Genomic DNA, 27,241 nt, shown 5'->3' with positions numbered 1-27,241 from the left:
CTTCCAGGTCCTTGCAATTCCTTTCCTTACCTTTCTATAGGGCGGTAGGTAAATTACGCTCACTGACCTCTGGTTTCTTGAAGATGGGTATGAGGTTCTGACTGTACCCCACTGCAAGGGAGGCTCTCCCGGTGTGGGTTTACAAGGACATTTTTTCTGAAAGGCCCTAATTAAACGAGGACATCTCGTCAGGGCCCTAACCTTTCCAATCTATCAAATAATAGACTTGACCCCTGCTTTCCTTTGAATCTAAAATTTACTTAACCTCAAACTCAGTTCCTGCTTCAGTTTGTATTGGTTTTGGAGGCAAGGTCATTGTTAAACCCTTGCATACTAATGGATGAGTGGATAGAAATCCAGACTTTTTGATTGGTGCGGGAGGTAGAGTAACAGATAGGGAAAATGTACATAATTTATTCTACTGAGAGGATAGAAATCCAGATTATTGATTGGTCCCTGAGGGAGAGGACCAGATAGGGAACTTTCATGAAGCTTATGCATACTAATGGATGAGGGGATAGAAATTCAGACTTTTTGATTGGCCCCGGAGGGAGAGGACCAGATAAGGAACTTGCATGCAGCTTATGCATACTAATGAATGAGGGGATACAAATCCAGACTTTTTGATTGGCCCCGGAGGGAGCGTAACAGATAGGGAATATGCACATAGTTTATTCTAATGAGAGGATAGAAATCCAGATTTTTGATTGGCTCCAGAGGGAGAGGACCAGATAGGGAACTTGTAAGCAGCTAATGCATACAGATTCATGATTGGGTAACTCAAAAGTATAAAAAGGGTGAGTGGAGACTATGGCTCAGCATTTAACTAGATGGATACTGGATGAGCAGCAGTCAGGAGGGCTCTATGGACATGTTGTTGGGACTGACAGCATGGTATGTGAACAGGAGGAGGGAACTGTTTGTGGGGCAATTGTGAGGATTTGCTAGAATTTATGGTGAAGATGGAGAATTGGTAGTTTTGATGGGTTTATTTAAAGAAATAGGTACGTTAGGAGAAGAGGCAAGGAGAATGAGACCTTTAACATGGGCATGGACAAGGGCTTGAGGAAATTGCCGCATTGATTATTATTTTTGGCCAAAGTAAATGGACCCTTTTGGCATGTATATTTATCGACTCAGGTTAATGGACGGTGGTTGGATGTAATAAGTAACCAAATGGGTCGGCAGTAGTGTCTCTTTTATTATAGGGATCAATGAGAACAGGATATGAAACATTTATGTGAATTGTGTCTCCTGACTGAATCGTGACATTGAGGTAATAATTACGTGTTTTTTGCTCACATTAGAGATGGAACTTGTGATTCTTTAAAGGGAGGGAGTGCAGTATTCCAAAATATACAGATCGGAGGTTTTGTAAACTTTACAGGGTGGCATACAGGAGGTTTTTCTAAACATTACAAGGTGGTATACAGGCATTGAGGGTGTGGCTGGAAAGGAGAAAGCACATCAATATATAGAGATATTGATCATGCATAAATAGGGGGGTCAAGATAAAATAAAAACCTATTTCATATGTCATTAAGATGTTATTGGACAGAATGTCTACAGTGGAGTGTATATAGACAGGGAGTCTTGTGGGGGGATTTTGTTCAATTTGTTGTATTCATGGAAATAATGTTGTAGATGTGTAAATATGTAAATTATAAAGCCAACTTCATATGATTGATACATATGTTTTGATTTATAGCCCTGATGATGACTGTAGGGACGAAACGCGTTGGCTGGGCTGCGCTGACTGCTATTGATGGAAAGCATTGATTGAATAAAAAAATGTGGATCCATTAGGAAACACAAGAATCCCAAGTGAATCTTTTTTAATGGACTGATAATTAAGGAATGAACACCTTCAATCCTGCCTCATAAGCACCAGGAAATAGTGCATGCTGCCGAGATAACCTCTCAACAATCTTCTGTGTGTTAATGTATCTTCCCTGATGTATTTGACCATTTTCCCCACTGCCTCGCCTTTGACCGCAACCTTAAGCTCCTTCTCTGCCCCTCCACCTACTGCAACTTGTCCAAGCCCCAGTGAACCAGTCTCACCCCCCCCAAAAAAACCTGTGACACTCCCCATGTCCCCGATCCCATCCCTCCCGACCCCTTCCTACCCAAACACCACCAACCACAAGGGGTAATCAGGCAACTTATGGCCTGAGTGATAGCTCCTGTGCCCGCCTTTGCAGGCTCCCCTCACCCCAGCTCCCGGTATTTAAACCTAAATCTGTCCATCAATCAGAGGAGCAAAAAAAAACAGAAAAAAAGACCCCCCACCCAAAGGCAGGAGAAGCCCCACAAATAGGGATTCTCAGAGTACAGGGAGAGAGAGAAGGAGCAGGGATCATTCCAAATAAAGCCCTGGAGTCCCCCTCTGTTGCCATAGCTTTTATACCACTGTACTTAGAGGCACAAGAGCAGAAATTATCCAATACCTAAAAGAAAACAGCTTCATAATGACATAGGTAAGAGAAGAACCCTCCACCTCCCACCAAAGTACATATGGGTTTTATGGCAAACTCAACCAGGCACAGTCCGGTTAAAGACTCTGGAAAAGCTAAACTTAGCACTGTGAAGTAAGGCCAGTCAGACACTCCTTAGCCTAAATCTTGGAGGTAAATGTTCTTATTTTTCCCTTGAAAATAGTTTTTAGGCGAGCATGGGCTAATAAAAACACTTCTGCCCAACCGCTTAGCCGGGCTTAATCAGCTGCCTTATTTGCCACCTCCGCTCCACGTTAACGTGGCAGAAATCAAGGCGGACGAAAAATGAGACCGTTAAAGCATCGTTGGGCGTCAGGGCGTACCTTCTCAAAAATAGCTTCCTTAAGAAAGAAAGTCCCAAAGTAGACAAGAGGTGCTCTAGGACGGCTCTCATTTGCTCCATCAAGGTGACCCTGTTTTTTGTGCATTAGGTGAAATCCGTGCATTCTTTTAACCTCTGTCTCCCAGTCCCAAGACGCAAGCTCTGGAAAGGTACTTTTGAGAAGATCCAACATGAATGCTCTAATGTCATTGCCTTTGATCCCCTCATTTATCCCAAGGAACTGTAAATTGCTCTGTCTTTGAAGATTCTTAAAATCTTCAATATTCCACATTGTAGGAGGCTGGCTTAGTATATGGTGTACACTTAAAAGAGTGATCCACCCTGAACTAATCCTGGAAACCCTTATGATGATTTTAGTGGTCTTAGACAACCTTAAAGCTCTCAAAGGGGTAGGTGTGGAGAGCAGCCCTCAGGCTTATCTTGAAGGAGTGTTTCACCACATTTAATCAATAGTGTAGATTAGATGAGAAAGAACCATGCAGTGTTTACGAAAAATAAGGATTTTTATTAACACAACACAATCACTTCCACTTAGTATATTTCCTTCCCGGAGATATCAATTATACACATAATAATACTTAAAAGAAATCAGGCAAGTAGTACAAATATACACGGGTCTCCAGGGGGAGACCAAAATATATACTAAATAAGTGGAATGCAAAGTGCAAAGAAGAACAGGACTTGGACCAAAGGACTTAGAAGAGCTTGGTGAACCAGGAACCACCCAAGATGGGTACCCTGGAACCCCAAGGAGGCTGTTTGCAGAGTGGAAACACAGCTGTGTGTTCAATAGAAGTCAATAGTTTAGTCGCGGTTGCAGTTTTAAAGAAAAAGGAAACTTACCAGAGGACCCCAAAGAAACCCTTTGGAGAACAGAAGGTTGGAGAGCCACCTCACCCGTGGATGCCCAAAGGAAACAGGTTACCTGCACCAGGGAAGCTGGGTGCATAGGGGTAAAGTGACATCAGACCGCCCGTAGACAAAAATGGGCGACTCAGGAAGAAATGCCTCTAGAGAAATCTGTGAAGAAGTCTGGTGGAATCCAAGAGTGGATTCTTAAAGAGGTGAAGCTGCAATCAGAGGGGACAGAGTCTATGCCACTCAGAGGTTACCAGGAGGCACGGAAGCACAATTGCCTAACTTTGTCGGGAAGTTAAGAAGAGTTCACAAGGATGTTGTCGCTGCAGCTGTGGGGACCCAGCAACGCTGTGGAAGACCAGAAGCCGTACACTAGCTGTCCCATGTCGAATGTCAGTGTCCAGGTAATCGATGTCTGGCAGGAGCAACCAACAAGCCTTGGCAGCCGCAAATGATGTAGAAAGCAAAAAGATGCAATTGTTGGGACCAGCAAGGTCCAAGGGACTCAGCACATGCAGGTGAGTCAGAGCAGGCTCTGAGAAAGCAGGGGAGCAGGCCAAAGCAGAAGAAGACCCTTGAGAGGACCGAAGGCACAGGAGTCGCAAGATGACCTCAGGCAGCTCACCAAAGATGGAGGACCACGATACAGAAGATGTAGGGATAGTGCTATTCTTTAAGGAATGAGAAGCTGTAGGCAGGAGCTTCTTATAGCCTGAAGATCTCTGGAGTGCAGAAGCAACAAGCCTTGCCAACGAATAGTCGACACAGTTCACAGGGGTTCGGCCCCATTGGCTCTGACAAGGGATACTGTCCTTCAAATAAAGGGAAAACAGGTAAGGCCTCTGGGGATCCACCACCTATGTTGTTGAGTATCAGGAGGTCTGTAGGGTGACAGGATCAGCAGATTAATCAGCTTTGGTGCAGTGCCTGCATATGCAGGGGGTAACTCATTCATTCCAAGGGAGATTACTTCTGATGTCCTTGATGCCCACAGGTTCCTGGAGATCCAGAGTGAAGCACAGGCATGGCAGAATACTTGCAGAACAGCAGGAGTCTTCCTTGATGCAGTCTTGATTCCAAGAGAAGTCCAGAAAAGTCTAAGTGTCCAGATGGTCGAAGAGTGTCTTGGTTTCAGAGATGCATCTTGTTCCACGATGAATCTGAGGACCCACCCAAGGGCAGCCCTTAAATGCCTAAGGAAACAGTTGGACCATCTCAGGGATCCCTCCCAGAGGTGGGCTGGACAGAGAGGAGGATACTCCAATGTACTTTGTGCAGTTTCACACCAGAGAGGGAAACAAGGGTTTCTGAACTGGCTCAAATTGGTGCATGCAAGGAGGGCACCAAATGTGCCCTTCAATGCAGTCTGGTGGTGCTGGAAAGTGCCCCCTCCCCAGCCCAATACATTAATTCCTGTCTGGGAGGTGATCACACCTCCCTGTGAAAGGAAACATATTGTTCAACCTTCCCCTGCTTGAGCTAAGCAGCAGGAGGGAAAAACAGTGCATGTGGTTCTGCAGTAGCACTAGCTTGCTCTCAGACCCTGATAAGGCTGTAACCGGAGCTACAGGGGCTCCTCTAAGGAGCCCCAAGTACATACATAGGATCATACCTCCAACTGTGGAATCGGTGTTGGGGTTTGATTCCAACATGTTTGATACCAAACATTACTAGGTTTGTTGAAGCCATTATATAGTTAGACATCTTGTAATGACTGATATCCACTATATATCTTAAAATGGCTGACCTCACTCACAAAAGCCTGGAGAATCAACTCCAGGGTTTGTAGGGGTGTCCTGCTCATGCAGGGGCACTCTCACACTTGTAACCAAGTGCCCTGTCCTCTGGACTGAAGGGCTTACTATAGGGGAGACTTTATATTTGGTTTTTAAGTGCAGTGACCTCGGATATAAGAAAACGTATATCTGTCACAAGAGGTGCAAGCACCATCTCACACAGGCTGAAAAGTCAGGCCTGTAGTCAGAGTTTAAGTGGACTCCCATGGGTGGCATAATACATGCTACATTCCATGGGAGACCCCTGGTGTACCTATTCCATGGGTACCTTAGTAAAAACCAAAGGAAATGATGGACGGAGTGTTGAACATTGCAAGCACTCTCCCCCAGTCAACTGATCTGGGTTTAATCCATCACCGTTCTTTAGCCCACTCTGCCACCCCAGTTCAGACATGGCCATATGCAAATCAGTCTGACCCTGTGCCTCATGGGAACAGTCCAGCCGGAACTGCCAAGCCATGTCTTCCCTGGACCGGAAACAAGCTTCCTAGGACCGGTTTCTGGCATTTCAGCCGTCTTCAGCCAGGCTTGCTTGAATCCAGTGGCAAAGTGAGCAAGGGACTCACGTCTGAGCATACCCTGCCAACTTATGGCGAACAAAGCAAAACCAAAGGAAATGATGGACGGAGTGTTGAACATTGCAAGCACTCTCCCCCAGTCAACTGATCTGGGTTTAATCCATCACCGTTCTTTAGCCCACTCTGCCACCCCAGTTCAGACATGGCCATATGCAAATCAGTCTGACCCTGTGCCTCATGGGAACAGTCCAGCCGGAACTGCCAAGCCATGTCTTCCCTGGACCGGAAACAAGCTTCCTAGGACCGGTTTCTGGCATTTCAGCCGTCTTCAGCCAGGCTTGCTTGAATCCAGTGGCAAAGTGAGCAAGGGACTCACGTCTGCGCATACCCTGCCAACTTATGGCGAACAAAGCAAAAACCAAAGGAAATGATGGACGGAGTGTTGAACATTGCAAGCACTCTCCCCCAGTCAACTGATCTGGGTTTAATCCATCACCGTTCTTTAGCCCACTCTGCCACCCCATTTCAGACATGGCCATATGCAAATCAGTTTGACCCTGTGCCTCATGGGAACAGTCCAGCCCGAACTGCCAAGCCATGTCTTCCCTGGACCGGAAACAAGCTTCCTAGGACCGGTTTCTGGCATTTCAGCCGTCTTCAGCCAGGCTTGCTTGAATCCAGTGGCAAAGTGAGCAAGGGACTCACGTCTGAGCATACCCTGCCAACTTATGGCGAACAAAGCAAAAACCAAAGGAAATGATGGACGGAGTGTTGAACATTGCAAGCACTCACCCCCAGTCAACTGATCTGGGTTTAATCCATCACCGTTCTTTAGCCCACTCTGCCACCCCAGTTCAGACATGGCCATATGCAAATCAGTCTGACCCTGTGCCTCATGGGAACAGTCCAGCCCGAACTGCCAAGCCATGTCTTCCCTGTCCCGCAAACAAGCTTCCTAGGACCGTTTTCTGGCATTTCAGCCGTCTTCAGCCAGGCTTGCTTGAATCCAGTGGCAAAGTGAGCAAGGGACTCACGTCTGAGCATACCCTGCCAACTTATGGCGAACAAAGCAAAACCAAAGGAAATGATGGACGGAGTGTTGAACATTGCAAGCACTCACTCATTTCCTTTGGTTTTGCATGGGTACCTTAGTACCATATACTAGGGACTTAAAAGGGTACACCAGTAGACAATTGTAGGGGTACCAAAGTACTTACCAAAGCCATTTTGGGAGGAGCACAGATGCTGGGGCTCTGTTTAGCAGGATCCCAGCAAACTACAATCAAAACATACTGACACCAGGCAATAAGTGGGGTTAAACATTAAACAAAGATCCTACTTTCCTACATACATGATATCTGAGATCTGTCCTTCCTGAGTTTCAACCTGTCCCTTAAGGACCCCCCACACCAGCTTCCACTACCGTTGTTCTTTCCTCTATGGTATTACGTTTTACACCAATCTCTGCACAAGATTTGAACACCTTCTTTAGGACACCTTGCAGTTGTTTAGTGGCTAATCAGGCTCTCGGCCCGGGTTTCTGCTTGGTGCTTTGATAGTGCCAAAGATGAGTTTTAATGTAGGGTTTCCCCTGATTTGTCACCGATGCCAGTGTGGGTAGTATACTTAGCGGAAAACAAGCTCTCATGCCCGTAATCCTGATGCACAGTTGAGTATCATAATGGTCCCAATTTAAAGCAACTACTATCTGGGGCTCCTTGTCTCTCCTTACCGCAGATGCAGCAGGTTTCTCTTTTGCCCCCTTCTGCTGTTTGCGCTGCTTGACTGTGGCCCCCGGTGCTGCGAAAAGCTGCTTTCACTAGCCTCAGACAGGGAGGCACTAGGTTCAACCCTGCTCGATCTGAGACTAAGGCCGGTAGACTCTTAGTGCCAATATAGGCAACTCACCCGAACATGCAGACATAGCATGCACAGCAATAAATAACCACATGAGACTTGTTTGTGGGAAAACATTTTGCTGCAGGTTTATTTCATACAAGAATTATGCCAACGTGGTGGGTTAACTTATGGGCGATCACAGGGCAGGCATCGGTGAGTAACCTAAGCTGCTCTGCCCGCCAGACGAGCCAACTGCACCGTGGCCAACGCAATTGGTGCAACCATTTTGTGGTGTTTATCCCCCATAAATACAGTGGACCACCAGTTCATCCCTTTACTCATGCCTTTTTAGGGGCGGAGCGTGTCCAGGGAAGCCCCCGGTTGCTATGGCTTACAACCGCCCAAAGGACTAGCGGGTCGCCGTTGCTTTCCTCCACGGTCCTGCCGTAAAGACTCCTGGGGTTGTTTGGCTTCTGCACCCCTAGTGTGCTCCTGAAGAGGGTACCCCTATGTATCATTAAGCCTCTGGATCACCCTGTAACTCTGACAAGCCCTGGATGTGGCCACCATCATATCTGGGGCGCCCCCACCATGGCAGGCTCTATAAACTCCTGCAGATACCAGTCCATCCAGCTGGACCAATTCCCTACCAAGCTCTGACAAGTGCTCCCCGTTCCTATCGGGGTCCCTGTTGTGTTTGCGCTAACGAGGCCAAGCGCTAATTTACCAAGCCCTTCTTATTTCATTTTATGGGCATGTACTTGGCTTAATTTACCCTTTTGTAGGAAAATTAGAATGCCTAGCCGGAAGTTGGGAACTACTCCTCTTTGACCACAGTTCCAAGATGTGTCCCTCTGATGCCCTCTGTGCTTATGGGCCTTCTGGTTAGGAGGTTGGCTGGGCCTTGTATTTACCGCTTCCTGCCCAGGCCCCGGCTTCAGGATTCGCTGGTAAGCGTAAAGATGTCTGCCTTCATGGATTTGGCTTAATTTACCCTTCTGTAGGAAAGTTTGATGGCCTCCCCGGAAGTTGGGAACACTGTTCTCCTCTTTAACCACAGTTCTAAGATATGTTCCTATGGTGCACTTTTGTGCTAATGGGCCTTCTGATTGGGGGGTTTGGCTGGGCCCAGTATTTACCCCTCGCTACCCAGGCCCCGACTTCAGGATTCACTGGTAAGCCTAGAGGTGTCCGCCTTCAAGGCCACAAGTAAGTTTGTTTTAAATAACATATTCTTGTGGCCAACACCATACACTTATCCGCTGACCTCCATTTGTATAGAAATACAGCACTGGCAAGGAATAGGACCTCTTGGGGATATAAAGCAGCTCTCAATGTAACCGCAGTTCTGTGTGATGCAAACCATAAATCACTGTGTGCAAGTCTGTGCATTTGCTATTGGGGGTTGACTAAGCCCTTGTATGCCCCCTTACTTGGAGGGTCTCAATTACGAGGGTTCAGACTGATGACTAAGTGCCACACCAGCAAGGGAACCTGTAGACCTGATTCGGATCTAAACTACGTCATGCCTATTCGACGACGCCTGGTGCTCCTCTTCCTCCTAAAACATGCCTGAGGTCCACCAAGTGTACTCCAAATGTAATGCTACATATCATGTCCTTATTGCCAGAAAAACCCCTCCGCCTGACTGCGATCTGCAGATGCTGTGTCTCAATGCTGGTGTCCCCAACCTAACTTATGTAGGTCATAGCCAGACTTTTGCTAAAGGTATACCAGTGTGCAGAAAAAGCGCCAAAGCTTTTGGATAGTGAGAACCAAGGGTAACATATGAACAAATGTTGCCTGCACCTTCCTAACTAAGGCTGCAAGGTGTGTTCTGGTGATAGTCAGCATATCTGCCCCAAACCCAATTTCTCAACACTATTGAAGCCACAGCACACTTATTGGTATACCAAACTAATGCAACCCACCTGGCTGAAGGGCTGCAGGGTATTAGCTTAAATACAGGAACCCTTTACCCACACTCCTCTTATGGTATTCTGCTTCTTGTCATCATTGCTTGCAAGCCCATCACCGTCTGACTGTGATCCTTAGCTGCTGAATCACCCTGCCGATGTCCCTACCCTCGCGTCAGTAGCCCAGAACCAGGCTTCTGCTGAAGATACCACAGTAGTACACAGGATTGGGCAACCTCTAATTGTTTCCTTTTCTCAATAACTTGTAGTGCCCTGCCACTGGAGTTATGGCAAATAATTTCCTGTGTTCTATGTATGTCTACTGGTGGGCTAATCAGCTTCAATAGTAGACCAAACGATACCGGGACATGAAAAGTCTCCAAGCCGACTCCACATTCGTCTGCTGGTATACAAGAAGATGCCTTCATCTATTGAGAAAAGGAAACTATTAGAGGTTGCCCAATCCTGTGTACTATTTTTTTTTAACAAACAAAAACGGAAGGAAGAAAGCTCAACGGTAGTGGTCTGAAGGTGTCTCAACCATGCTGATGTAGGAAGAAAAAAAGAGAAAATATTATATCTCACCCTCCCCTGATCATTGATAGCGATGACAACGAAAACTTGGGGAGATATTGATTTATCACCTCAAGCCTGAAGAAGGTGGTGAATTGAACTGTGTCACCGAAACGCATCGCTTGTTCTGCTTGTCCTGTGTTCATCTAGCACCTAAGTATCTTTCAAGGGTCAACAACAACAAAGAAAAAGAAAAAGTGTTGATCTTTATACATTATATAGTCTAACTTGATGTGCTAATTGGACAAGATTTATGTTTATGTCCCCAATCAATGATTGTTTTTTTAAATATGTTTATGTTTGTTTTTTTATTATTTGATGCATAATAATGATGTGCATTTGATGGCAATAGCATCTCCTTGTGAGAAAATTATAAATTTTAATAAATAATTTTTTATATCACTTTTGTTGGTTCAGATTGCATGCTGGTGATGTGGATAGTGTATGCGTAAAGGTTGAGAATATTTGTATGCTTTATTAAAAGGTGCCCAAAGGGATCTTTTCTTTTGACAGAAGTGTCTTGCCTTTGGCTTATCTACCATTTTTGTTGAAATGACTAATACATTTGCACGAATAGATTTCTTGATTAAACTATGACAGACAAATTAATAATGAGTTGAAACTGGTTTCCGAGAACATTTGTCTTATGTGAATCTGCGCATACAAGCGGCTTAGAGCATATGGGTTGACAACTTTGCTGGGCAGTAGTGAATACCTTTGCCCAAGCAACACCTGCCTAGATGTCCCGGTGCAGGTAGAAGTCAGATATATTCATCCCGCCTTGCTTCCACTCTTTCAGTTATCTGTGTATAGTGCTTGTTGGAGCATAACATGAATGTATTTGTGGCGCGCACGTGCACCTGTAGACATGATGGTGCTGAATAACAGATATAATTACCCCACTCACAGATAAAATGTACAGATTACTTGCCCTTTCTTAATATTTGGGAATCTTAGATGCTTTCTAATAACTGGCCCTATTGCTCTAACCCAGTGTTCCCCAAAACTTTGGAACCACAGCATACTTTTCGGATGACAAGCTTATGCAACCTGCCTGGCTACACTGACGGTAAGGTGGGCAACCTGGCACCCACTCATTTAGCATATTCCTGTTGACAAAAAAATGACACTTGCTAACAATTTAAATGTCCAAAAAACAAGAACGGTGCCAATGCTGCACTTAACTCTATTAGGGATTGGATCATGAACTGAATAAAACAGTTTCACTAACAACCACTTTTTCCGTTGGGTTTAATCCAAAATATTTTCATACAATACATTTATCTTTTCTCTATTAGCAAAACATGATTTCGGTATAATGATTTTAACATATCAAAAGAGAGGAAAAAACAATACAACATTAGTATCCACATTTATATATACTCATTTTTTAACATTAGCGCGACACCACCACTTACATACAACAGTCACCCATACATATTCGTCAAACACACTCAACAAACGTGCTCAGTAGACATTTTTTATGACAGAAAAAATAATTAAATGCAGTAAATGGACATAGGGCCATCAACAAGCATAGATTGACACAGTTATGATACACTGTATTCTATTGTGTAGAAATGATTGGCCAGAAGCGAAAAGGTCTACGCGTTTCGAATCCCTTCACATGTGGGGATTCTCATCAGGACCAACACTTTGCTGCAACTGAATGTTTGCAAGGGAGACTTTCAAAGTTATTTCTAAAACCGTCAAATGACTTGTCAAGCTGTTGTGGTGTAGAAATACTGGTTTCTTCCTATGACGTCAGAGTCTGAAAAGTCTTTGAACTGCTGTGTTACTAGTTACTAGGTTTCCAACCATAATGGCGCCGCACGCCCGGAATGAGGAGCTATGATTTATCACGATCTTCTCGAGAGTCCACATAAGTAATTATAAAGGTCAAACCTTGCATCAAAGGCTCGGTCATTGCTGGACTAGTAACACAGCATATGGATAATATGAGGCTTGGCCTTGCTGCCATATAGCCAAAACCCGAGATTCTCCAAATGTGTCACTCCGGTTTCAGTAAATGTTTGTCCTTTGTGCATCTGCAATTAAGTACCTTGATTTGTTTGGCTGTGTCTGAATTGTTGCTAGCAATTAGACGGCCATGAGCTTATTAATCATGGCTCCACTGCTAGACCAAATAGTGTGATCCTCAGCAATTGTCTGAATCTTGCTTGCACCTTCATATGACATGAGGGCACCTTGAAATACATGTGGTCAAGATATCCGCTGTATGAAACTCTTTTGTGTTTTAATTATTAAACTATAATGTTATCAATCTATCTTAACAACCAGCAACCCAGCGGGTTCCTTGTATTAACTGACTCTTCAGGGTGGAACGCTTGTTAATGAAATACTCTTTTTAATTAAGAAGAGACTGTACATTCGGACGTTTGTTGAGAGATTGTTATGGATACCAGTAATGCCCTTACCAAGAGGCATCTGTATGTGTGGTAGGGCAAGGGAGAGTTTGCCACTGATCCTGATAAAACCCCTGATTTTGAATTACAACAAAACGTTTTTTACCTATTGCATCAGACCTTGCTCAATCCTCTCAGCGCTGGGATAGCCAGATCCAACTATCTGTATGCGTTGCTGTATTTACCCGCAACGGGGAAAGATGGCCAATCAGGGGAGCTCTTGACAAGCCTACAAGTAATGCTGGTGGCTCTGCTAATCATAACGTATGTTTGTGCGCACGATCACCTGGAGGGTATCCTGGCGCTGAATACCGATGTTCCTAGGTAAAAACTCGGAGGTACTTGTTCTATCGACCTCAGAAGGAAGAAAAGCTGAGTAGACCTGCCATTATGTGAGCAGACTGCATATAATGCCCTTTCCGATCTCTGTTTTTAGCCGATATTGAGCCATAAACTCACCCTCACCTGTCCTATACCCTTTGGAATCACCATCTAACCTCCTTGTGCAAGTGGTCAATTGGCTAAAAGCCTAGTAGAACCTGGAAATGCTATTTACCTCTCATGTCGTCTGCACTTCCGGCAAGCACCACTCAATGTTGCAGATGCCAAAGTACGTGAGCAACCTGCTGGCCACACCGCTATTCATCCCACACAGAGGGTCATGACAGTAAAGTGGGTGAGTATGTCTTGCTCTGGTGGTGATTTGGGCCTTGCACAACCAGAAGCACTGTTGCCCCGAGACGCTACAAAATCCACCTTATGGGGCCAGACTTGTGATCATGATGACGTTAATAAGCACCTCAGTTAACCTTAAACATACCTTTAAATGTCTAGGGTGAGCTAGAAACGCATGTTAATGAAATACACTGGGCCCGATTCACAGAACTAACTTAAGACAAAATCCTAAACTTACTACCATTTTGGTATTCACAGAAGGCACTTACTCATTTTGGTATTCACAGAAGGCACTTACTCATTTCGGTATTCACAGAAGTTAGGAGTCCTAACTTTAGGACTCCTAAATGCCTTCTGTGAATACCGAAAGTCTTAAAATTAGGATTTTTCTCAGTTTAGTAGTAGTATAGTTAGGACTCCTAACTTTAGGACTCCTAAATGCCTTCTGTGAATACCGAAAGTCTTAAAATTAGGATTTTTCTCAATTTAGTAGTCCTAAATTTAGGACTCCTAACTTTAGGACTCCTAAATGCCTTCTGTGAATACCGAAAGCCTTAAAATTAGGATTTTTCTCAGTTTAGTAGTAGTATAGTTAGGACTCCTAACTTTAGGACTCCTAAATGCCTTCTGTGATTACCGAAAGTCTTAAAATTAGGATTTTTCTCAATTTAGTAGTCCTAAATTTAGACTTAGGACTACTAAATTGAGAAAACGTCCCCTGCCAAAATGGCCCCACAAGACGGTTATATGTTGGTGCCTGTCCCCCCTATTATACATGACTACACAACTTCTGATGTGATCGCCTTAAGTAATGGATGCCACTATACCATCTGGTAAAATTACCCGAGCCATCGGATACTGCTGCCAAGTATTTGCAAACCTTGTCGTTTACTGCCATCAGTTTGACTAAATCGACAGAAGTGTGTCCCATGCACAATTTAATGTATTTTACGCATCCACAGAGCCAGAGCATGTGGAAGATCCTTCTCTCACATTGCAGCAGAGACTTGGAACGAGCTACCAGCAGACATTCGACGCACCCCCTCCCTGAACACAATCAGGAAGACCCTCAAGACCTGGCTCTTCGGCTAAACAGATCTGCGGACCCCTCCATCAGCAACTTGAGACCCTCTTGGGTGAGTATCGCGGTTACAATTCCCTGATTGATTACACTCCATGTTTGTAATGATTTTTATTAATCAACAATAAAGTATTTTCTTCTTCTACTGCCATCAGGCCTTGCTATCGAAAGAAATTGTGCTGCTGGCTGTGTTGGGCTTCTAAATGTGAAACTTCTGCCCTATTAACAAAAATTCCGCCTTTGCCACCCCGACTGCCACACATCATTATCAGACTGTAGCCTTAACGAAATGTCCCCTAAACACATGCATTCGGCTGCATTCCCGTTGTAATAGGGTCGGAACTGTTATTAAACTGGCGGCGAGACACCTTAGTGACCCAAAACTGGGGTTCTAGATTACAACTCAAAAAAGGTGCCTCGATGTGTTTGTCAACCCCCGTGTCCAAACTGCACCACCGCATCAAAATCCCAAGCCACATGATGCTGGCTGCACTTGCCTCAAACTGTGGGAGCACATCATTACCTAAACATGCCCCTTCCCCCCCAAGGGATGCCCCACAAACAAACGTCCTCAGCTGCCTCCCTCTATCCCAACGCGGGAACCAACACTAAACAAACAACAATCCTCCATGGCGGATCAGGACTGGGATGTTAGTTCACGAGACACAAGGACCCCAAACCAATCCTTTGAGGCAATAACCCCGTGGCCCAAGACACTGCAGAGGCAAGGAGTGGTCCAACCACGGGGCGTGAGCGAGAATGTCTGAACGATTGCAAGTCCGCTCGCAAAATTAACTTCCATGTAATACCCGCCTTTTAACGCGATCGGCGATGGAGAGTGTAGTGATCGTCCGATCAGCATTCTAGTGTTCAGCATGTTGTAACACACACTGAACACCCACCCACCACAGGCGTCACCAGTCAGGTGACCCTGGCAATAAAAGGGGCCGAGCGCACGTGCTCTGGGCCAATTATCGGACTATCAAGAAAGTGTCTGTGTCCATCCTTTGCATGCATGTGGGCCTGAGGCCCAAACACTACAATGGCGACGAGCGGGTGAATCCCGCGTGTGCAGCCGCCTTTTTCCGAAGGTGGTGAGGGGGAGAGCGGCCCGTGCGAAGGGCACCCCCTGCGAGGAGGCGCGCCGCCCGCCTAATGGCCCACGGGGCATGTGAGGAGCCCCGGGCCTGCATGAAGAAGGTGACCGGTAGCCCACCCTGCACCTCAAGCGCCTGCAAAAGTCGGCCCCCGCGTGGAAGTGCCGTGGGGAATAGAGCAAGCCGAGCGGAGCCCACTCGCATCGGCAGCGACGCCGTGACCCCGCAAGAGGAAGTCCCTGCAGGGGTGAAGGACCACGCGGAGCCAACCCGCGTGGATGAACGGGCCCGCCAGGAGCCGCACCAGAGGGAGGATAGCCAAGCGGGTGCCCACCCCGCATCAGCAGAGCCCACCCGCGCTGAGGAGCTGACCCGCCGGCCGAGATGGGGCCGTAAAGAAAGGAGCTGCGGCGAGAAGTGACGCTGCTGCAGCGGGAGCTCACCCCGCTACAGCGCGACGGTGAGGGACCACCAGCGTGGGTCCGCGGGAGCCCACCCCGCCCCACGAGGAAGGCAAGCGGTGCCTGTTGTACCCGCCCCCGCGAGGAGGAGAGAGCCGGCTGCCCTTGATCGACCAGCAGAAAGGAGGCTCAATCTGCAAGGAAGGAGCAACCTTCATCAATGCCCCGCCCGAGTGAGGAGCGCGCGCCCGGCTGGAATTGAAGGGATTAGGCCGTTCCGGCGCACTGCGAGGTCCCTGTGCAGGCGGAGTTACCAGAGACTGCTGGTACATAGAGGCGGTACAATCTCGCAAGGCAAAGAGAAAAGGTCCCTGCCCGGACAGTCAAGTGCTGCATGCCGCAGAAGCCCTCTGAAGAATGGAAGCCGGTCAGTGAGTGGGCATGAGGCGAAGGAAGCAGCCCCCCCCCGCGAAGGAGAGAAGGGGCAGTGTCGAGTGTCCCCTGAGAGCCTAGAAAATCATTAAGGAAGTGCCGCAGACAGTGGGAGGCAGCAAGGGCCCATTGCGGATGACACTAAGAAATAAAAACTAGAAAGGACTTACATGAAGGAAGATCTGCGGGTACCCAAGCAGCATGCAGGAAGCGAGCCTGTGACCCATTCAGTTTTCTCCTTGCACGAGCGTGGTGCAGGGAAAAGGAAGCAGTGGAAGATCCGTGAGAGGCCTGCAGCGTGGAGCAGTAGAGCTGCAGGACCCAAGTCTAAAACTGCAGTACCATCTAGTGGCCATCTCGAGCTACTGCGCCCCTGGAACAATTAAAGTGCAAATGCATGGGGCAGAAAAGAGTGACTGAGACACACAGCTCATGTGCAGAGAGGCTGCTACAAAGGGGAGTAAAACGAAAGAGGGCAAAGGTGCTAAGTGGAATGCACTGCAGCAAGGGGAAAATTGCCACACAGTAGAGCAGAGCGGAAAAAAAGAATATATAACTGCATACGCTGAAGGGGCAGACCCCCACAAGTAACCTTGAGAAGGAACCTCAAAAGACAACCTGCCAGGTGGTATGTGAGTTGCAGTGACGCCTTCTGGCCGGGGGTGGTCATTGCAGGACTGGCGACATCAAAGAGTAACATGCTGGGAGAACAGGAAGGGTTCAGGACAACAGCCCAAAGCAGCAAGTCTCAAAAGGAACCGAAGGAAGTGCGCAGCAAGTACGTCCAACGAAGCAACCAAAGGGCGCAGTCAGGAGCGCGCTGAAGCACTGCCACTGCGAGAGAAGAAAAGAAGTGGTTGCACGACCACCAGAAGCACGAAGACCCGCCGGAGGGAAGAAGCCGACCAGCCAGAAGGTCGCAAGGAGGAAGAAGCCGACCAGCCAGATGGTCGCAAGGAGGAAGAAGCCGACCAGCCAGATGGTCGCAAGGTGGAAGAAGCCAACCAGCCAGATGGTCGCAAGGAGGAAGAAGCCGACCTGCCGATGGTTGCAAGGAAGAAGCCGACCAGCCAGTTGGTCGCAAGGGAGAAGCCGACCAACCAGATGGTCGCAAGGACGATGCCGACCAGCCAGTTGGTCGCAAGGGAGAAGCTGACCAACCAGATGGTCGCAAGGAAGAAGCCGACCAGCCAGTTGGTCGCAAGGGAGAAGCCGACCAACCAGATGGTCGCAAGGACCACACCGACCAGCCAGATGGTCGCAAGGAGGACGGAGCCGACCAACCAGATGGTCGCAAGGAGGATGCAGGCCTACAAGAGGTCAGAGAGCACACTGACCTGTCAAGAGGTCGGAGCGGGAGTGAAGAGGAAGACCGAGGGGACGTCAATGAAGAGGACCCCAGGAGAGGTCCGCGAAGAGGACCAGAAGGACGGACGAGAGGTCCAACAACATAATTTGGAAATCAGAAGTAATCGTGAGAAAGGAGGTCGCGACTACCGGTCCAGTCACAGAGTGAAAGGAAGACAGTGTCCTAGTGTTGGGACAAGACCAGAGGGAAACGTGTAGAGTGCATGCTACACGGAGAAGCCTGGTAAGGATGAGCAAGAAGGTGAGAAGACCGGACCGTGTCGCAAAGAAAGGAAAAGGAATACAGACCCTAAGTGGTACGACGCCACGACGAAGGAAGAAGAGGAGAGAAGAGGAAAGGAGAAGAGTAAAGAGGTGTGCGTGACAGATCAACACAACACACACCAGAAGGGGAACACCCGAAGAGGAAAGGAGAAGAGCAAAGAGGGGTGCGTGACAAATCAACACAACACACACCGGAAGGGGAAGACCCGACGAGGAAAGTGAGAAGGTGCATGGACATCCGAACACAGTACCTGGGAAAACATCAGCACCACTGGGGAGTACACCTCTATGTGCAAACCCAAAGGTCACCCGGAGACGACAGAGGTGAGCAGGCCGGTCCGTTGGTAATAACCACCTCTGGGATGGAACGGAAACGAGACCGTGGATATCCAAGGGGCAGAGGCCTCAGGGACACCGGTGGCAGCGGGTCCCATAACGAGAGATGGACTGTTGAAGCTTGCTCTGGAGATCCTGGCAGAACAAAGGTAGCGCGCGAAGGACTAAGTGCCAACAACACCCTTTTCAGGTGAAGCTTCGGACACGGAGAGAGGACCCGTAGCGACTCCTCCAACGCGGTTGGAGCGACAAGGCGGCAGTCCACCGGTCCAGTGGAAGCCTGGCAACAAAGGGCCTCCGGGTCATCCAGTGAGAGGGGACACCCACGGGAGAGGGGTATCCGTGAGAGGGATATCCTGCAACGGTGAATCCTGTTCGAAGACAACTACCAGTTGGAGAAAACACCTCTACCAGGACCGTACAGCGGAAAGTAAAACACCAATGGTCCACCATCATTCCGTCTACACTTTTCACTGGCGGCAGTACAAGAGGAAAGAGACTGTAAAGCACACTTCCACGGAGCAAGTCCAAAGAGCACATCCACAGAGCACCTGGACATCGTGCCAAGGAAACAGAGTGGTCTTGGCCGCAAGGATACCCTCGCCGGCAGTTGACCATCAGCGAAGATACTAGGTGGAAGTCCTAATCACCAATTTATATTTTGTTTGTAATTTGTGTTTTCTCTCCCACAGGTTCGGACTTCATTTGTTTTAACTTTCATTAAAGTTTGGGAGGGATGTAGTGATCGTCCGATCAGCATTCTAGTGTTCAGCATGTTGTAACACACACTGAACACCCACCCACCACAGGCGTCACCAGTCAGGTGACCCTGGCAATAAAAGGGGCCGAGCGCACGTGCTCTGGGCCAATTATCGAACTATCAAGAAAGTGTCTGTGTCCATCCTTTGTATGCATGTGGGCCTGAGGCCCAAACACTACAGAGAGCACAAGGCCCCTGTTACCCAAGCCCAGGGAATGCAAAGTGGTGGAGGCCGGGCTGTGACATTAATACTGCCTGTGACATGCACCAGTGAAAGGGGACAATATTATAAACAAGGTGTTGATTTTTACTAAACATCTTAGCCGTGGCCTGTGGAACAACCTTAAAGAGGTTACGCACGATTTTACATTTGTGAGTTGAAAACATAATAAATGACCCACACACACAAACCAATTCTACTTCTCTTCTCATCACTACATACTCTCACTGTGCTAGAATATTTCAAACTCTGCCAAAGATTCCAAGTGGTTTGTGCAATCAGCTAGGGGGCAGAAACAAGCTGAGAATCAGGCTTGGCTGGCCACATAGCAGTCTTTGCAGCAGAAGGTTAAATAAAACAGGCTATCATCAGCATTATCTTAGTGTTATGTTATATTTCTTCTTTAAAGCTCAACGAGTCTGCAAGTAACCTGCCTTTCACCAGGGAATGTAAACAAAAACCCATTGATGTAGGTTGCGCAGGGATAACCCCCTCCATCCCCAGAAAAGAGAAGCCAGTGAGGGGGCAGGAATCCAAAGCAGCCAGCGACACCCAAGCCCGAAACATGCGACCGGAGGTCCAGGGACATGCGCGGCATCTCGACTGTCACCACACTGTGGAATCCGGTGGGCCACAGAGTCTGAGGCGGTCACGGGCCTGGGACATACCGCCTGTGCTCCCACACCGAGCCACGTGCACTCCGAAGTACTCGCCAGCACCGCGGGACAGAAACTGGGCTAGATATTTAGAGATTGAAACTTGTCCATATAATGTTGACGTCCCCAAGAATAGTGTTGCACAACCTTTGTCATCCTGATGACATGATGCTAAATCACACCATGTGACATGCGACCCGGATCCGGGACAAAGACGCGGTTTCTGGACCAATGCCATGACAACACATAACGAGTATGCAGAAATGCTTGACCCTTGACTGTAAATCAAGCAGCAGCATGCAAGACACACTGCGCTGCCACAACTCTCCTTCTGCTCAGGGCGCAAATCTTCACCCTTAACAGACCCAATCCACACTCTGCAGCTTTCACCACGCTGCACAACCGTTCCTCCACACCACGAGCCACACCGGAGAGCTATGGCCCCATAGCCACAACAAAGGCCATGCCCGACCAGGCCCTGGGCTCCCCCCGCAACACCCCCACCTGGCAGCTGGGGGGGCTTGGAGATGTCCTCGGCCCTGAACTCCCGCCACCTCGCACATGGAGCCAGGTGTTGCATGTGATATAGGTGAGAGCCTGCGCCAGGACACGGGTCAAAGCCTGGGAAAGACCGCCGGTCAGAACATGCACAAGGCCCATGTCAAACACTGGTCAGGGCATGGGTCAGTGCCCGCAACATGCCACCAGACACCCCAACTGGTGGGAGGGCATCCCTCCAATGCGCACCACGTAACAACGATCCCTTCCGCACCATGCAACAACGAAAGCGCAGCCACCACCACTGGGGCCAGAACCCCTGTCCCAGCAGGAGTGACGAGCCCAGACCCGACTGTCCATGAGCTTAGAAAACCCCAAGCAAATCGCTGCAGGCGGGGCAACACGTCCCACACATCTGTAACGAGAGCCACCCACTCTCGATCGCGGTGAGAGGGAGGACCACACAAGCATGCAGTGACCCCTTCCCAAACACCTAGCATCCATGGAGCTGTCCCCCACCACAGGAAGGCAGGGGTCCAGACACACCGCACAAGAAGGCCAATCAACGACGCGAAACAACGACACCACACACACAACAGGGGATGTACATGGGAGTCTATCAGGGACCCACCACTGGAATATCCGATCTGGCCGATGCTTGATTCGTTGGTTATTGTATCCGGTTACCCATGATTAATTCAATTGAGAAGAAGCGCCAACCATATTTCGTATGAATCATCGTACACTATTCACATGACACAAGTTGGTGTCTGAAAGTTACGCCAACTCCGTATGTAGGCCCTGGATTAAATCGGTCACAATATGGTAGAAGCCCTGAATTTTTTCAAGGGTCCCGTTTTCCACCATATATACCAAGTTATAGTCCCTAGATAAGCTGTCCTGAAGAGACCCCATAACCAGAGTGGGTCGAAATGTCATCAACATTACAAAGAGAGGGCGAGAAAGACCCATCATATCATTGAAGCTCCTCCTTGTTGTTTTTAATGACCTTTCTTAATTCACTGCTATTCACTCCTTAGGCTAATATCACCTCACTGGGACTCACCTTTTCACTTCTTTACTATATTGTGCCTGTAGTGTTATAATAAAGTGTAAATTATGCATCTGAAGAATAAGAAATAAATTATATTTACTTCGGCTGAAGTAAATACTAATTTCCTTTGGGCCTCAACTTTGTACTGAATTGTAAATATTGGATACTACAATTAATAAAAAAAAAATTGAATTTTATTTTTTGACTGACCCAACTGCGAGTAATTCCTGCTCGATTTATTGATAAAAGGTACATATTTGAGTTCCTTGTGAACACTGTTTCCTGCTTTTTTTTTCCCTCACCACAGGAAGGCAGAGGTACAGACACACCGCAAAAGGAGGCCAATCAACGACGCGAAACAACGACACCGCACACACAACAGGGGGTGTACATGGGATGCCATCACCATGCGGCCGATGCCAGACCAAGGCCTCTAGACGGCGTAACCAGGAGGAACCAAAAGGACTGCCATTTGGGCTGGGGCAGGTATGCGTACCTTGCCCCACCTACAAATGCGCCGGATATGACGCATGAATCCGCTCCAGACTTAGGGGACCCATGGGGGCTATGTGACACTAGACAGGGTCATGCCAAATGTGGACTAAGGTGACCGCCCTCTTAGGTGGCACACTGCATGTGCCGCGGGCAGCCTCAAATTCATCGGTGAAGGAATACAACGTACCCCTTCCTCGTGAGAGTGGTCAAGGTTTTGGTTCTTTCTAATATTGCGTGCTCTAGGTGTATTGTCGCCTGAACCCTCCACCCCGTGAGATTGGAGCCCATCTCCCTACTCACAATGGAGCTTCCCCTGACCAGCTTATCCTGAGTTTGCGGATCGGGCACAGTACCTTAATCCGTCAATTGGGTTTGGCTCTCTGTACTTTGGAGGCTCCGGTGCCGAAATCAGCCATGCCTAAAGATTGCTCAGATCCTCCACCACTTCTGCCGCCAGCTTGTCCTGATACTGGTTTGTAAAGACGAGGGTCATCAGGCAGTAGGTAAATTTCAAAGTTTATTTGAAGGAGGCACAGTACAAAGTCACCATGCAAGGCAACAGCAATAACTGACAAAGTAAGGCTCTGGAACCTGGAACTAAAGATGTGCAGCGCAGGCACCAGGTTCCAAGTTCCAAGCACGGGGAGAAGAGGAGGAGATTAATAAGAGAATGCAACACATCTGACCCCTAACACACAAAACAGGGGGAAAAAATAAAAAAACGAAGTCAAGATAAGTATCTAGCAGGTAAAATTCTGGGACGGACATTCCCCTTGCCTCTGGATCCCACAGATTGATTAGGATGAGAAGTCATGTGAAACCTCATCACCTTCCGCAGCAAGTCCAAGTCCTAAAGACTTGCATTTAGCAACCCTCCTTACATTCCATACCCTACCATCTTGAGTAATGACCCTGTTCTTGCAAACTTTTACGATTTTAATAGGATGACTAAACTTGGAAACACCTTTCACCAAAAAAACAGGTTTTTTTATTCTAACCCAGTCAACCACAGCAAAGTAAGGAACTTTATCATTCATTTTGGAGTCAAACAAAATGTCCATCTTGACTTGCTTATCTTCCACACGCTTAGGGACAAGATTCACATCAACACTGTCCTCAACCTTATTAGCTCTTTTGATCCACCATGGACAAGTTTCTGAAACGGGTTCCCTGCCCTTCAAATGCCTGAAGCGACTCACTCCAGTCACAGAGTGGGGGGTGATGCGGTACAACCACAACCTCTTTCTTACCACATCCTTCCAAGGTTCATTGGACATGCCAGCTGATTGAATGCCATCCTTAAGAACCCGGTTAAACCGTTCCACTTGGCCATTCACCCTCGGTTCATACAGGGATGTGGTCGCATGCTTGATATTACACATAACACATAATTACGGTGTGTATAGAATTGCAGGAGAGCCGGGCCCTGCCTTTCTGCTTTTCAGACTACCATCTGTACGGAGCTCAGGGAGGAGCCAGCCTGCAACGGGGTTACTGCTCATTCTCCATCTTGCCTCCCTACTCGATACTATGATTATTTTTAATGTTAATTTAAAGTCTCTATGATTGCTGTCTTTATTTGGGGTTCAATACTTTTAAAATTTAGATTTTTTTTTACAAAACAATATTTTAGTCTCAACATCTTGGTTTAGTCAATTATAACAATAGGATTAACAATATTACAGGTGTCGAAATGTTGGTATTTGTATTTCTCTATATTGTTATGTTGATGAATACTACTACGGTCATCTGTAATATCTACATGGAACCACTCGGATCCATATTCACTGACAACAACAAACATCAGGGTCCAACAATAAGCTGAAGACAAAGCTTTGTCTCAAAACGTTTCATCTCAGGGCATTAAAAAAAAACTGCCACAAACTTGCCCAGAGATGGATGTCAAGCAGCTCCCTACAGCTTATCCCAACAAAGACAGAATCTAATGCTCACCACAGTATCACACAAACATAGATTCAACCATGTCTAATCAACCTCACCATAGATGAATTCACACTAGCTGACAATAAAATCGATATCTCTTAGATTCACCCTTAACACAGACGTCTCCTTCAAATAACACATTATCAAGAAAACCAAAACAGAATGGCTCCAGTTCTCCTCGCTAAAAAAGTTAAATACTTTGGGGCAGATTTGCAAGCCACTTGCGCCACTTTTGCGTCATTTTTAACATGGGAAAATTGACATAAGGGTGGCGCAATGGGCTTGTAAATGAGCCCCTTTCTATCTGAAACTGACTTGAGAACAACAGTGGATGCTTTGATTTTTACCCACCTAGATTGAGGCAACTTTGTGCACAAGAGTGTAACCGGCACCACATTGGCAACCCGTAAAGGCATCCTATGGGCTGTAGTTGCCTCATCAAGATTTTGAAGAATTGAAACCATATCAACCCAATTCTAAAGGAACTACACTGACTTACCAAACAGGCCTGCTTTATTTTGAAGAACAGTTGCATCAATAACTAGACTATCAGAAACAACATCCTTGAATACTTTGCCAAGAAACTAATCCCTTCAGGATGGCAGTGCTACACAAGGAGAAAGTATATTACGAGACCAACAAATACAATGACGGAAAATACCAGAAGTGAGGCTTTCTCCAGCTACACTTTTAGCATCTGAAAGCAACATGCAAATTGACATTAGAAATGCACCTACCCTACTTTAATTCAATCAGAAGGAAACTTCAGGCACATTTGTTACAAAAATACTACCACACCATGCATTAGCGACCCATGTATGAACTATCTAGTGAATGATTTTGAATCGTTTCGCTTAGCCCCTGTCTGAGATAGCACTTGATTCACAATGATACTGTACTTTTCACACCGTGCACCAGCCCTTCAGACCTTTGGCTGGCTGCATGGATCATAAGATAACTTTGTTGTCTCTCTCTTCTAAGTAAGTAGAATGGTTCCTTGACCAGAGTATAACACTGGTACTGTAGACAATGGACACTTATTTTCCTTTTCTTATACAATTTGTTCATTGTCTTCTTATGTTTTAAGGTGTTTTTTAGTTGACTGTGTTAATGACTCAATTAAAGAATAATTGTATCATTGATTATTATGCAAAATTATACCAGATGTATGTGTTAATGAACAAATGGGTAATTATATATAGTTTTTCTGATATTCGTTGTCCCAGTTTCACATGCAGTCAGGCACTCAGGGCAGGAATACATGCATGTTTACCATGCATAGAACATTACTGTTCTAATCACTTACATTACTTTATCCAGATCTCTTTAGGATTATCAGGAAGACTCAGTAGATTAACGTTAGTGCTCCACTGATCCCCATTGCTCCACCATTACTTTGTTGGTCACTGTGTTAAAATAAGAAGTTCAGTATGGCCTAGCATACTCTAGGGCTTAAAAGTATAGATCTTCTGTCCCATACTAAAATGTCCTTATACAGCTGAAGCACACCACCCATCCACTTTAACAAATATTAGACAATTTGCTCCTACAGGTCCCCTAGAGACAGCTGTATCACTGTTAAAATAAGGTTCTTGAGACTGAACTGAGATTGGACTGGAAGAACAGCAGCACTGTTTGTGGGAGAAAAAAAAAACATAAACATCGATGCACAGTATTTGTGAAAAAGGCTAACATGTGGGAAAGCGTGGCTAACTGCCGAAGATGGCGGCAGCTTGATTGCGGAGATATCTGGCCCGGCCGGGAAATCCATCATTATCCGGCAGAACACAGAGCCATTCCTCTTCCCTGAGGCTTCCCGCTGCATCCCCAACTGTGACAGAGACGTCCTATCTACCTTGCGGACGCCATTGCTTCCTTTCGTGCCTTACCTGCTACAGGAAGCAGCTGCATGGCTGCTCGGTCTCCGGGAACAGGCATGACCTGGTACTGGGGGGGGACCCTGCGGAGAGCGGTGGACCCAGCTAGGGTCCCTGAACTTGCTGCTGCCACCCCCGGCACCCACCCTGTGCTGATGCCTGACTGGGGTGACAGGTTGCCTGAGACTTTGGGCAAGAACCACAAATATCGGCCCTGGAGAAAATGATGGGGCTTTCGGCCGACAGGGTCCGACTACGGAGCTGACCGAATGGCCTGGGGAGGGAGTCGAGGCCGGCTCCTGAGGCGTTGGGGCTGGGCCTCGCTGTCCTGCAGCTTACTGAGGTGGTGGCCGCTTCCTTGGGGAGCTCTCAAACGAGGTGAGGTGCGTCCATCAACCATTGCGGGCCCAGCCTGTGGCGCTTCCCCACACTTACTGCATACTAGAACGCTGCATGAGAGTGTCTCATGTCAGCCCTGACTTCTGGGCAGTGAGCGGCTAGGGCCACAGCGACAATAGTGTTGGTGTGCCTAGCTTCGTTGCATACGCTGGTCCTGGTGCACGGCCGGCGGGGACGCTACTGAGCACACTACTGGGTCCAGCTGCTTGTGCACTGTGCCCCGGCTTGGCTCCTTGGGCATGACTCATTCCCCGCTGTGCTTGCCATTTACAACGAGGAACAGATTAATCTGCCATCACAGTCCTGAGGCCTACCGCAGCGGCTTCTGCCACAGACCTGACGACCTCTTGCCTGCTGTGAGAATACCTGACATCGCGGACCCAGCCCTTGTCGCTGCCTCCCGCCCGATTGCCTGACTGGGATTCAACACATCGAAGTTGGCTGCTGGGTGGAGCGCGGCTGGTACATCGATGGTGGAGTCTTAGGGAGTGCCCGATTCCACTATGACCGATGGTCCTGCTGTGTGGCTGACAGGGAGGCAGAGTACACCCACGCATCGAGACCTTGCTGGTCTCTTTGGGGCCTGCTTACCCCCCCCCCCCCCCCTCCCAGCAATGCACTTGACTTCTGTAGCAAAGGACAGATCAGGTAGGATAGTGAGGAGTGCGTGGCCAGTTTGCCTACGGTTCCCCTCCGGGGCAGTGTAATGTCATATCTTCCCCTACATGGCCCTAATCCATAGCAGGCTCAGACAGATTTATCATTCCTAGGACCATGGCAGTGCTATAACTGAGTGCTTGATAAGACTTTCAGACTTGTTGGGCTGCTGCTTGCCGCTCCCTGCCAGGTCCTTCCCTGTACATTTTACCATGGGGACGGGAGCAGGGACATCTGTCAATTTACCGGCTGGTTGAGTG

The 27,241-nt window shown here is 47.5% G+C and overlaps 1 protein-coding gene and 1 long non-coding RNA gene across 3 annotated transcripts in view; one reads left to right on the top strand and one right to left on the bottom strand.

Annotated features, from left to right (window-relative positions):
• The window catches only part of LOC146860828 (uncharacterized), a 151,548-nt gene extending 126,305 nt beyond the window's left edge, over nt 1-25,243 (top strand). For both annotated transcript variants that reach the window (XR_014978874.1, XR_014978873.1), the window contains 2 exons: nt 14,405-14,578; nt 21,917-25,243. This is a non-coding gene — a long non-coding RNA (uncharacterized LOC146860828). The remainder of the gene's footprint in view (nt 1-14,404; nt 14,579-21,916) is intronic.
• The window catches only part of LOC146860824 (sperm-specific sodium:proton exchanger-like), a 4,630,975-nt gene that overhangs the window by 609,068 nt on the left and 3,994,666 nt on the right, over nt 1-27,241 (bottom strand). The gene's annotated exons all lie outside the window — the stretch shown is intronic.

Source organism: Triturus cristatus, chromosome 3_1 (genome assembly GCF_964204655.1).
Source record: "Triturus cristatus chromosome 3_1, aTriCri1.1, whole genome shotgun sequence".
NCBI classification, from domain to species: Eukaryota; Metazoa; Chordata; class Amphibia; order Caudata; family Salamandridae; genus Triturus; species Triturus cristatus.
The sequence above is the reverse complement of the archived record's forward strand: the minus strand, read 5'-3'. Positions and strand labels throughout refer to the sequence as shown.